Source organism: Triticum aestivum, chromosome 5B, assembly GCF_018294505.1.
Source record: "Triticum aestivum cultivar Chinese Spring chromosome 5B, IWGSC CS RefSeq v2.1, whole genome shotgun sequence".
Lineage (NCBI taxonomy): Eukaryota > Viridiplantae > Streptophyta > Magnoliopsida > Poales > Poaceae > Triticum > Triticum aestivum.
Window position 1 is genome coordinate 602,744,353 of NC_057807.1, and position 10,578 is coordinate 602,754,930.

The following is a 10,578-nucleotide window of genomic DNA, read 5'->3' on the forward strand; positions in this document are numbered from 1 at the left end:
TCATATGCAAAAGTTACATTTAAGAGAAAAAAGAAAATCTATGTTCATAGAATTTTTTATGCAAAAGTCAGAATTTTTTATGTTCGTAGAATTTTTTTGGTGATATTGTAGAATATGAACATTTTGAATATGGCTGGATGGATGGATGTAAATGTGCTTTTGTTTTGTTCATATATATATATGATGTATGCTTTTTTTCATATATATATATATATGATATATGATTTTTTTTGTTCATATATATAGATGATATGATTTCCTTTGATGATATGAATTCTTTGATGAAATGATGATATGATGATGATGATATATAGATGATACGATGATGATGATTTTTCTGTTGTAATTTTGTTAGATAATTTTTTTTCTGTAGTATACATATATGAAAACTAGGTCAATTTTCTCTGTAGTAGATGATGATGATGATGATGATGATATGATGATTGATACGTCTCCAACGTATCTATAATTTTTGATTGTTCCATGATATTATATTATCTGTTTTGAATGTTTAATATGCATTCATATGCTATTTTATATTATTTTTGGGACTAATCATTTAACCGAGGGCCCAGTGCCAGTTTCTGTGTTTTTGCCTGTTTTAGAGTTTCACCGAAAAGGAATATCAAATGGAATGAAACTTTTGCGATGATCTTTCTTGGACCAGAAGCAAAGCAGGAGACTTGCAGAGACTCAACGAGGCGGCCACGAGGGTGGAGGGAACGCCCAGGGGGGTAGGGCGCGCCCCCTTCCTCGTGGGCCCCTTGGAACTCTCCTAACCTAGTTCCTTTGCCTATATATTCTCTTATACCCCAAAAACATCAGGGGGAGCCACGAAAATACTTTTCCACCACCGCAACCTTCTGTACCCGTGAGATACCATCTAGGGGCCTTTTCTGGCGACTTGTCGAAGGGGGATTCGATCACGAGGGATTCTACATCAACACCATTACGCTTCGGATGAAGCGTGAGTAGTTTACCTCAAACCTACGGGTTCATAGCCAATAGCTAGATGGCTTCTTCTCTCTCTTTGATTCTCAATACCATGTTCTCCTCGATGTTCTTGGAGATCCATTCGATGTAATACTCTTTTGCGGTGTGTTTGCCGAGATCCGATGAATTGCGGATTTATGATTAGATTATCTATGAATATTATTTGAGTCTTCTCTAAATTCTAATATGCATGATTTGATATCTTTGCAAGTCTCTTCGAATTATTGGTTTAGTTTGGCCTACTAGATTGGTTTTGCTTGCAATGGGAGAAGTGCTTAGCTTTGGGTTCAATCTTGTGGTGTCCTTTCCCAGTGACAGTAGGGGCAGCAAGGCATGTATTGTATTGTTGCCATCGAGGATAAAAAGATGGGGTTTTAATAATATTTCTTGAGTTAATTCCTCTACATCATGTCGACTTACTTAATGCGTTACTCCATTCTTTATGAACTTTATACTCTAGATGCATGCTGGATAGCGGTCGATGTCTGGAGTAATAGTAGTAGATGCAGAATCATTTCGGTCTACTTGACACGGATGTGATGCCTATATTCATGATCATTGCCTTAGATATCGTCATAATTATGCGCTCTTCTATCAATTGCTCGACCGTAATTTGTTCACCCACCATATTATTTTCTATCTTCATAGAAGCCACTAGTAAAACCTATGGCCCCTGGGTCTATTTTACATCATATTAGTTTCTCGTCAACTTGCCAATTTATGTCGCCGTTTCTTTAATTTGCAATCTTTACTTTCCAATCTATAAACCAAAAAAAAACAAAAATATTACTTTACCGTTTATCTATCTCTATGGGATCTCACTTTTGCAAATAACCGTGAAGGGATTGACAACCCCTTACCACGTTGGGTGCAAGTTTGTTGATTGTTTGTGCAGGTATTCAGTGACTTGTGTGTAGTCTCCTACTGGATTGATACCTTGGTTCTCAAACTGAGAGAAATACTTACTCTACTTTGCTGCATCACCCTTTCCTCTTCAAGGGAAAAACCAACGCAAGCTCAAGAGGTAGCAGGAAGAATTTCTGGCGCCGTTGTTGGGGAGATCTACACCAAGTCAAGACATACCAAGTACCCATCATAAACTCTCATCTCTTTCATTACATTATTTCACATTCGCCTCTTGTTTTCCTATCCCCCACCTCTAAAACAATTTTCAAAAAGATTTGCCTTTTCTTTTCCTTCCTTCCGGTCAATCTTTTGTTTGCTTGTGTTACCATGTGCCTTCTTTTTGCTTGCCTCTTTGCTTGCTAAAAGTTTATGGATCCTCATCCAATTGCTAATATTTTTAAGAGATCCAATGATGATGAACCAATTTCTAGTGATTTGAGTGCACTAGATTATCTTTATGGGGTTTTGCTTGAAACCCGTGAATCTGAAAATTGTGATGAAGTGCTTTATGAAGTGATTCACGATAGATCTTTGAATATAAAGCATGATTGCAATGATGTTATTATAAATTCTATTGATGTCAGTTGTGCTAATAATATGCAAAACCCTAAACTTGGGGATGCTAATTTTGCTATGTCTACTACTTGGTGCAATGATCATGATTGGGGTGATTCTTCTTATGATCTTGAAAATTTATTTAAGCCCCTTGATGAATATGAGATTGATAATAATGTTTGAAATAATATTGAAAGTGGGTTTGGAAGAGTGTCATGTTTAGATCCCACATATTTGGATGATGTTCAATCTTATGAATTTTTTGATAAAAGTGGGTTGGAAAGGTCATGAGTTTAGTTAATGTTAATCCCACTATTTTGGAAGAGTGCCAACTTCGCATGCATTTGGATCATGTTGAGAATATGTTATGTGATAGATATATTGTTGAATTTTCTTATGATCCTACATGTAATTATTATGAGAGGGGGAAATATGGTTGTAGAAATTTGCATGTTACTAAATCACCTCTCTGCATGTTGAGATTTCTATTGTCTTTTTCTTCTTCGTTGCATATGATAGTTTTTGCTTGCCTTGATAGTGTGTTTGCTTATAAAATGCCTATGCATAGGAAGTATGTTATACTTACATGTGTTTGTCACTTGTTTTATAATGCTCTCTTTGCGCTTCAATTCTTCTCTTTTATGTGAGCATCATTGAAATTATCAATGCCTAGCTAAGGGTGTTAAACGATAGTGCTTGTCGGGAGGCAACCCAATTTTCTTTTTGTTCTTTGCTTTTTGTTCCTGTTTAGTAATAAATAATTCATCTAGCCTCTGGTTAGAAGTGGTTTTATGTTTTAATTAGTGTTTGTGCCAAGTTAAACGTTTAGGATAGCTTACGGTGATAGTTGTGTTGATCCTTCTGAAAATCAGAAACTTTTGCACCCAGGAAAATAATTTTCGTAATTCACAGAAATGTGCTATTGATCTTGATTCATTTTGATATATATTGGTACACAAATTTCTCAGGTTTTCCTAATTTTTCAGAAATTTTGGATTTATATAAGTATTCGAGAGTTACAGATTGCTACAGACGGTTCTGTTTTTGACATATTCTGTTTTTTCGTGTTGTTTGCTTATTTGGATGAATCTATGGGTTGTATGGGGGGTATGAACCATGGAATTTTTTTAATACATTAGATATAAAACCAATATAAATAAATAATGAGTTTTCAACAGTACCTTAAAGTGGTGATTTATTTTCTTATACTAACGGAGCTCATGAGATCTTCTGTTGAGTTTTGTATTGTGAAGTTTTCAAGTTTTGGGTAAGGATTTGATGCACTATGGAATAATGAGTGCCAAGAACCTAAGCTTGGTGATGCACAAGTCACCGCAAGGTAATATTCAAGGAAAACCAAAAGCCTAGGCTTGGGGATGCCCCGGAAGGCATCCCCACTTTCGTCTTCGTCTATCGGTAACTTTACTTGAGGGTATATTTTTATTCACCACATGATATGTGTTTTGCTTGGAGAGTCTTGTATTATTTGAGTCTTTGCTTTTTAGTTTACCAGAATCATCCTTGATGTTCACACCTTTTGAGAGAGACATGCATGAATCGTGATTTCTTAGAATACTCTATGTGCTTCTCTTATATCTTTTGAGCTAGGCAAAATTGCTCTAGTACTTCGCTTATATCTTTTTAGAGCACGGCGGTGGCTTTATTTTATAGAAATTAATGAACTCTCGTGCTTCACCTACATTATTTTGAGAGTCTTTTAGAACAGCATGGTAATTTTCTTTGGTTATAAATTTATTCCTAATATGATAGACATCCAAGATGGATATAATAAAAACTTTCATATAAAGTGCATTGAATATTATGAGAAGTTTGATTCTTTATGATTATTTTGAGATATGAAGATATGTGATATTATAGTCATGCTAGTGAGTAGTTGTGAATTTGATATATACTTGTGTTAAAGTTTGTGATTCCCGTAGCATGCACGTATGGTGAACCATTATGTGATGATGTCAGAGCATGATTTATTTTTTGATTGTCTTCCTTATGAGTGGTGGTTGGGGACGAGTGATTACCAATCTATCCCACTAGGAGCATGCGCATAGTACTTTGCTTCAATAACCAATAGATTTTTGCAATAAGTATGTGCGTTCTTTATGACTAATGTTGAGTTCATGGATTATACGCACTCTCACTCTTCCACCATAGCTAGCCTCTCTTGTGCCGCGCAACTTCTGCCGGTACAATACACCCACCATATACGTTCCTCAAAACAGCCACCATACCTACCTATTATGGCATTTCCCTAGCCATTCCGAGATATATTGCCCTGCAACTTTCCACCGTTTCGTTTATTATGACACATTTTGTCATTGTCATGTTGCTTTGCATGATCATGTGGTAGACATTGTATTTGTGGCAAATCCACCTTTCATAATTTTTTCATACATGTCACTCTTGATTCTGCATATCTCGGTAGACCGCCGAAGGCATTCACATAGAGTCATATTTTGTTCTAAGCATGAGTTGTAATTTTTGATTGTAAGTAAATAAAAGTGTGATGATCTTCATTATCAGAGCATTATCCCATGTGAGGCAAGGATGCTGGAGGCTATGATTCCCCCACAAGTTGGGATGAGACTCCGGACGAAAAATAAAGTAAAAAGGAGAAAGAAAAAGGAAAAAAGAAAAAAAGAAAAAAAATGAGAGAAAAAGAGAGAAGGGGCAATGTTACTATCCTTTTTCCACACTTGTGCTTCAAAGTAGCACCATGATCTTCATGATAGGGAGTCTCCTATTTTTTCACTTTCATATACTAGTGGGAATTTTTCATTATAGAACGTGGCTTCTATATACCAATGATGGGCTTCCTCAAATTGCCCTAGGTCTTCGTGAGAAAGCAAGTAGGATGCACACCCACTTAGTTTCTTTTTGAGCTTTCATACACTTATAGCTCTAGTGCATCCGTTGCATGGCAATCCCTACTTACTCACATTGATATCTATTGATGGGCATCTCCATAGCCCGTTGATACGCCTAGTTGTTGTGAGATTATCTTGCTCCTTTTTTTCTTCTCCACAACCACCATATTCTCTTCCACCATAGTGCTATATCCATGGATCACGCCCATGTATTGCGTGAAGGTTGAAAAAGTTTGAGAACATCAAAAGTATGAAACAATTGCTTGGCTTCTCATCGGGGTTGTACATGATTTAAATATTTTGTGTGATGAAGATAGAGCATAGCCGGACTATATGATTTTGTAGGCATAGCTTTCTTTGGCCATGTTATTTTGAGAAGACATAATTGCTTTATTAGTATGCTTGAAGTATTATTCTTTTTATGTCAATATTAAACTTTTGTTTTGAATCTTACGGATTTGAACATTCATGCCGCAATAAAGAGAATTACATGGATGAATATGTTAGGTAGCATTCCACATCAAAAATTATATTTTTATCATTTACCTACTTGAGGACAAGCAGGAATTAAGCTTGGGGATGCTTGATACGTCTCCAATGTATCTATAATTTTTGATTGTTCCGTGTTATTATATTATCTGTTATGGATGTTTAATATGCATTTATATGTTATTTTATATTATTTTTGGGAATAACCTATTAACCAAGGGCCCACTACCAGTTTTTGTTTTTTTGCCTGTTTTAGAGTTTCGTAGAAAAGGAATACCAAATGGAGTCCAAACGGAATGAAACTTTTGCGATGATCTTTGTTGGACCAAAAGCAAAGCAGGAGACTTGGAGATGAAGTCGGACTCAACGAGGCGGCCACAAGGGTGGAGGGCGCGCCCAGGGGGTAGGGCGGGCCCCCCTGCGTCGTGGGCCCCTCGGAGCTCTGCTGGCCTAGTTCCTTCGCCTATATATTCTCTTATACCCCAAAAAACATCAAGGGGAGCCACAAAAACACTTTTCCAACGCCGCAACCTTCTGTACCCGTGAGATCCCATCTAGGGGCCTTTTTCGGTGACCTGCCGGAGGGGGATTTGGTCACGGAGGGCTTCTACATCAACACCATTACCCTTCCGATGAAGCGTGCGTAGTTCACCTCAGACCTACGGTGTGTTTGCCATGTTCTCCTCGATGGCTAGATGGCTTCTTCTCTCTCTTTGATTCTCAATACCATGTTCTCCTCGATGTTCTTGGAGATCTATTCGATGTAATACTCTTTTGCGGTGTGTTTGCCGAGATCCGATGAATTGTGGATTTATGATCAGATTATCTATGAATATTATTTGAGTCTTCTCTGATTTCTTATATGCATGATTTGATATCTTTGCAGGTCTCTTCGAATTATCGGTTTAGTTTGGCCTACTATATTGGTTTTTCTTGTAATGGGAGAAGTGCTTAGCTTTGGGTTCAATCTTGCGGTGTCCATTCCCAGTGACAGTAGGGGCAGCAAGGCACGTATTGTATTGTTGCCATCGAGGATAAAAAGATGGGATTTTCATCATATAGCTTGAGTTAATTCCTCTACATCATATCATCTTACTTAATGCGTCACTCCGTTCTTTATGAACTTAATACTCTAGATGCATGCTGGATAGCGGTCGATGTGTGGAGTAATAGTAGTAGATGCACAATTGTTTCGGTCTACTTGACACGGACGTGATGCCTATATTCATGATCATTGCCTTAGATATCGTCTTAATTATGCGCTCTTCTATCAATTGCTCGGCAGTAATTTGTTCACCCACCGTATTATTTGCTATCTTGATAGAAGCCACTAGTGAAACGTATGGCCCCCGGGTCTATTTTACATCATATTAGTTTCCCGTCAACTTGCCAATTTCTGTCGCCGTTTCTTTAATTTGCAATCTTTACTTTCCAATCTACAAACCAAAAATACCAAAAATGTTTACTTTACCATTTATCTATCTCTATCAGATCTCACTTTTGCAAATAACCGTGAAGGGATTGACAACCCCTTATCACGTTGGGTGCAAGTTTGTTGATTGTTTGTGCAGGTATTCGGTGATTTGTGCGTAGTCTGCTACTGGATTGATACCTTGGTTCTCAAACTGAGGGAAATACTTACTCTACTTTGCTGCATCACCCTTTCCTCTTCAAGGGAAAAAACAACGCAAGCTCAAGAGGTAGCAATGATGTATGAAAACTTGGCCCCCGACGTCGTCCCTGCCCGACCAATTTTTTTGTTCATAGAAAACTCTGTAACTTTGACATGAGGGGGACATCGATCAACCCCCTCTCGCCTGACCAACTCTCGAGTCCACCCAAACCGGGACTGAAAAAGCGTTGTCGGGGCCACCCCAAACCTTAGAAGAGTTGTGAAGGCCACCCCAAACCCTAGAAGCATTGTCGAGGCCACCCAAATTGACCAAGTTAAAAGAGCATTGTTGAGGCCACCCCAAACCCTAGAAGCATTGTCGAGGCCTGATACGTCTCCAACGTATCTATAATTTTTATTTGTTCCATGCTATTATATTACCCGTTTTGGATGTTTATGGGCTTTACTTTACACTTCTATATCATTTTTGGGACTAACCTACTAACCGGAGGCCCAACCCAAATTGCTGTTTTTTTGCCTATTTCAGTGTTTCGAAGAAAAGGAATATCAAACAGTGTCCAAATGGAATGAAACCTTCGGGAGCGATCTTTTTGGAACAAACGCAATCCACGAGACTTGGAGTGGATGTCAAGCAGCAGACGAGGCGGCCACGAGGGTCCCCGGCGTGCCCTAGGGGGGTGGGCGCGCCCCCACCCTCATGGGCCCCTCGTGTCTCCCCTGACCCAACTCCTTCGCTTATATATATCCACGTACCCGATAACATCCAGGAGCACGACGAAAAACTATTTCCACCGCCGCAACCTACTGTATCCACGAGATCCCATCTTGGAGCCTTCGTCGACGCTCTGCCGGAGGGGGAATCGACCATGGAGGTCTTCTACATCAATTCCATAGCCTCTCCGACGCGTTGTGAGTAGTTTACCACAGACCTTCGGGTCCATCATTATTAGCTAGATGGCTTCTTCTCTCTCTTTGAATCTCAATACAAAGTTCTCCTCGATCTTCTTGGAGATCTATTCGATGTAACTCTTTTTGCGCTGTGTTTGTCGAGATTCGATGAATTGTGGGTTTATGATCAAGTTTATCTATGAGAAATATTTGAATCTCCTCTGAATTCTTTTATGTATGATTGGTTATCTTTGCAAGTATCTTCAAATTATCAGTTTGGTTTGGCCTACTAGATTGATCTTTCTTGCAATGGGAGAAGTGCTTAGCTTTTGGTTCAATCTTGCGGTGTCCATTCCCAGTGATAGCAGGGGCAGCAAGGCACGTATTGTATTGTTGCCATCGAGGATAAAAAGATAGGGTTTATATCATATTGCTTGAGTTTATCCCTCTACATCATGTCATATTTCTTAATGCGTTACTCTGTTCTTATGAACTTAACACTCTAAGATGCAGGCAGGAGTCGTTCTATGTGTGGAGTAATAGTAGTAGATGCAGAATTGTTTCAGTCTACTTGTTGCGGACGTGATGCCTATATACATGATCATTTCTAGATAATCTCATAACTATGCACTTTTCTATCAATTGCTCGACAGTAATTTGTTCACCCACCGTAATACTTATGCTATCTTGAGAGAAGACACTAGTGAAACCAATGGCCCCCGGGTCTATCTTTTATCATATAAGTTTCCAACCTACTTTTATTTGCATCTTTACTTTACAATCTATATCATAAAAATACCAAAAATATTTATCTTATCTTATTATGTCTAGCAGATCTCACTTTAGCAAGTTACCGTGAAGGGACTGAAAACCCCTTTATCATGTTGGTTGCGAGGTTCTTGTTTGTTTGTGTAGGCATGAGGAACTTTTGAGGAGCCTCCTACTGGATTGATACCTTGGTTCTAAAAACTGAGGGAAATACTTATGCTACTTTACTGCATCACCATTTCCTCTTCAAGGGAAAACCAACGCAGTGCTCAAGAGGTAGCAAGGCCACCCAAATTTACCAAGTTAAAAGAGCGTTGTCGCGGCCACCCCAAACCTTAGAAGCATTGTCGAGGCCACCCAAATTTACCAAAGTTAAAAGAGCATTGTCGAGGCCACCCCAAACCCTAGAAGCATTGTCGAGGCCACCCCAAACCCTAGAAGCATTGTCGTGGCCACCCCAAACCCTATATGCATATGATTCCTTGTTGTGATTAATTAGCTAGGTCTATGTTTGCCACTAATATATCCATCTCTCATGTTTGTATATTGCCATGTTGTAATATTTGCAAAAACTATGGAAAGAGACTTAGAACAAGAACAGTTGTTGGGGGATATAATCCTCGCCGGTGCTGATCCCTTGTCGTTTCTCAACAACACCGATGGACAGGAAGGAGAGGATAACGACTCCGGTAATCCAACAATGGAGGACGAAGGAGATCAGGACGGCTCTAGTAATCAAATAATGGCGGAGAAAGGAGATCATGATGACGGCTCCGGTGACCGAATGGAGGAGGGAGCTATTGCAAAGTCTGGTGAGGTATATATATTAATTAAGCCCGTGCTGAGTTGATGCATTAATTGTTTTGGTATGTATGTATATTAACGCTTCTTTCTTCTTTTATAGCCCTCCGGATCGAGCCAAACTTTCATAAGGAGACGAGGCCCAAAGAAAAGGTTGCGCCAGGATGAAAGGTTCACAATCACAGAATTCACGGATGGCCAACCAATTGCTCCCAAGCGGACCAAGGACACATTTGTACATCAGTGCGGAGCTGTTGTTAGGGACAGCGTCCCGATCTGTGTCCAACAATGGAATAAGAGTAAGGATGACCCTGAAGTTCCTTATGTCCATGATAGACTGAAAGGTGATCTTTGGGCCTCGCTAATGACAAATTTCAGCCTACCGCCAGAGGAGGATCCGAATAACCCGGTTATAGAGCCAAAGGTCAAGGTGTTTGCTCTTAAGAAGATGGCAGATTTATTCAGAAACTGGAAGAAAGAGTTGAACACAAAGTTTGTCGACAAATGGAAGACTCCAGAATTCACCGGTTCATATGAGAAGATAAGAGATCACTAGCCCGCATTTGTGGCCTACAAGAAATCGGAGAAGGGTATGAAAAGGTTACTGACAAACAAGAAAAATGCTGCAAAGAAGAAGTATCACCATCACATGGGGTCAGGTGG